This window comes from Lemur catta, chromosome 1 (assembly GCF_020740605.2).
Source record: "Lemur catta isolate mLemCat1 chromosome 1, mLemCat1.pri, whole genome shotgun sequence".
Lineage (NCBI taxonomy): Eukaryota > Metazoa > Chordata > Mammalia > Primates > Lemuridae > Lemur > Lemur catta.
In genome coordinates this window covers 16,153,492-16,156,869 of record NC_059128.1, presented here as the reverse complement: position 1 = coordinate 16,156,869, position 3,378 = coordinate 16,153,492, and positions in this window count along the sequence as shown.

The following is a 3,378-nucleotide window of genomic DNA, read 5'->3' as shown; positions in this document are numbered from 1 at the left end:
CAAGGGAGGGTTAGAGGGTTGGGACTTTCAGCTCTACCCACCAACCTTTTGGGAGGGGAGAGGGGCTGAAAGTTTAGTTGATCACCAGTGGCCAATAATTTAATCAGCCCTGCCTATATAATGAGGCCACCATGAACACCCAAAAGTACTGAATCCAGAGAGCTTCTGGAAAGCTGAACATGTGAAGGCTCCTGGAGGGTGGCATGCGGGGAGGGTCCCATCCTCCTCTGTTCCTCTCTTCCATCTGGCTGTCCATCTGTGTCCTTTGTAATATTTTTTATAGTAAACCACTAAATGTAAATAACATGTTTGCTTGAGTTCTATGAGTGGGGCTAGCAAATTAATGGAACCCAATGAGGGGGTTGTGGGAACTCCAATTTACAGCCAGTCAGTCAGAAACACAGGCTACACCCTGTGCTTCTGACTGCTTCTGAAGTGTGGGACAGTTTTCTGGGACTGAGCCTTGAAGGAAATCAGAATATTTTACCCCAAAATATATTTCTTTGGCATATTTTGAGATGGCTGCCACAGCTGTAGCAGAGGAAAGTAACACTGCCAAGCTGTCTTTGTGGGTGAAAGTTTGCCTTTGTGACTATCTCCATTAATACAACCAAGTCTTTCCTTATCGATCTAGGAAAGATTAACTTAACTGAGAGTCTGACACCTTTAAAGGTCTGAAAAGAAGCATTTGCCATCTGTTCTCTCTGAGTCTCCTACCTCTGAGGTTTCATCTCATAACAAGGTCACCTTTGCTAGCCAGACTTTTTCCTTTCTCCCTCCCATAACCTGTCCTGGCATTATAACCTATTTTGTCCATTTTTTTAAGTAAAATTCTGTACCTTATAGGTGGATTGAGTCTTCATTCTGAAGGCCCTTGTATATACACATTAAATAAATTTGTATGCCCTTTTCTCCTATTAATCAATCTGCCTCATGCCAGTGACTTTTCAGTGAATCTTTAGGGGGCCAGGGGCCTTGTTCCCTAAGCCTTCAACCTCTGGGATTTGGTGCTATCTCCGGGAAGATAGTGCCAAAATTGAATTGCATTTAATATTAGAGGTCACCCAGCTACCGTCTGCTGCAAAATTAATTGGTTGTTGGTGGGTAGAACTCTTCACATATTTTGGTGACCAGATGTGCTGTGTTAAGTGGACTTGGCTATGTGAGAGTAGAAGAAATACACTTTTGGCTTCGTTTTTTTTGCCCGATATCTCAACATTCCCACAATAAAATCCAGGCCCAGAAGAGTTCATCAGTGAATTCTTCCAAACACTTAAAACACACACTCACACACACAATGTCAATATTACACAAAATATTTCAGGGAATAAATAATGTGGAAACAATTCCCAAATTGTTTTTTAAAGTCAGGAAAACTTTGATATCAAAATACCTAGTAAAATGAGGGGATGTCACAGGCGAATCTTTCCCATAAACACAACCGCAAAATTTAAAAAAAAAAAGAGTGCACAAAACCTAGCATGTATACAAATAATAATTCATCATGATTATATTTGTTTATTGCAGAAACACATGGTTTTTCTAACATTTCAGACTTAACCAGTGAAATTCACTACATTCACCCACTTAAATAACAAAAGAAAAATAACATAAAATAAAATACTTGCAGACACAAAATGCTAGGGAGGATGGGGTATAACTGGAATTCCCATACAATGTTAGTGAGAATTCCAATTGGTACAATCATTTTGATAAATTGTTTTGTATCATCTTCTAAAGTTTAATATACACATTCCTTATTACCCAGTAAGAACACTCCTGTTGTTATATCCGTACCAAGTTCATTGTCTGCTGCTCAAGAGGAAGCCAATACACTGAGGCAGCAGGGGTTACACCAGAGAAAGTTTAATATCACAGGTGCCATGTGAGGAGATGGGAGGAAGTTCTCAAACCCATCTCCCCAAGAGTTTGGAAGAAAGGGTATTTAAAGATAGTTTGGTGGGCAAAGGATGAGGCAATTGGGTCTGCTTATTAGCTGGGTTTGGGGTGGAACCATGGAGCTGTAGAAATTGTCTTCATTGCTGAGTCAGTTTTTAGATGGGAGTCACAAGACCGCTTGGGCAGCTGGTCTGGGTGGGTCAGCCACTCCACTGGAATGCAGGGCCTGGAAGATGTCTCAAAAACTAGCTTTATGATTTCATAAGGATGGTGTTAACTATGGGAGCAATGAAGAAAGTTGAGAATCTTTATGACCATCAGCTATGTGACTCCTAAGTAGTCAGCAATTATAGGAAAGGAAGCTAGGGAAAATAAAATGGCTCATGTTTTATACACACACACACACACACACACACACACATACACACTTATCAGTTTTCCCCTGTGGCTCTTTATTAATTTTATAAAGGGCAGTTTCACTATGTATATGTTCAACACAAGTACATAATTATATGCAGCAATGGATATGGACAAAAATATGCAGAAAAGCATTATTCATGATAGCCCAAGGCAGAAATAATGGAAATTCTTATCAAGTATAGAATAAAAAATATAATTTGTTATATATTCATCCCATATATGAATGCTCTGAAGTTTAAATTTATGTACATGCTGAATAACATGCATGAATCTTAGAGACACAAGTTAGAATACAAAAGCCAGATATGGGGGTGTACATGCTGTGTGACTTCTGTCATGTGAAAATGAAAATGGGAAAAACTAACCAATGGTTATAGAAGTCAGAATAATGTTTATTTTGGGGGGCTAACATCTGGGATGAGCCTGAGGCAGGCTTTTGGAAACCTAGTGATGTTATATTTCTCAATCTGGATAGTAGTTACACAGATGTGTTTGCTTTTCAGGAATTATCAAGCTGTACTATTATGATTTGTAAACTTTTCTCTCTATATGCTATATTTAAAAAATAACAGAAAATAAAAACAAATATCATGCTATGAAGACTCAACAGAGTTTTTCTTTATAAATTTGGAGAGCAATGTTATCAGGTATTCCAAATCCCTAGTGACCAATTAGAAAATGGAAAGTTATCTAGCTGTGTTTCATAAAGAATTTATGGATAACCAGAGGATTGGAATTGAGTCAATGTTTTAAAAACCTGCAATGGTTTGGCTATAGAGATTCACTCCTAGAGAGGTTGAATGGCTTTGTCAAATTTTTAAATGAGATATTCAGCCATTTTAGCACTGGCTGTATAATCAGTTGAGGGAGACTGAGGATGCTCAGATGAAAAAAGCTGGTAGTAAACTGTAGGTAAAGAAAATCACATTGCCAGTAGGCTCCTCTCCTACACTCAAATCGAAACCATATCCATATTACCTCCTTGGTGTGAACAATAGGTAATAACTCATACCTACTTATAAATTTAAACCAGAAATTCTGCTTCATAGTTGATGGGCC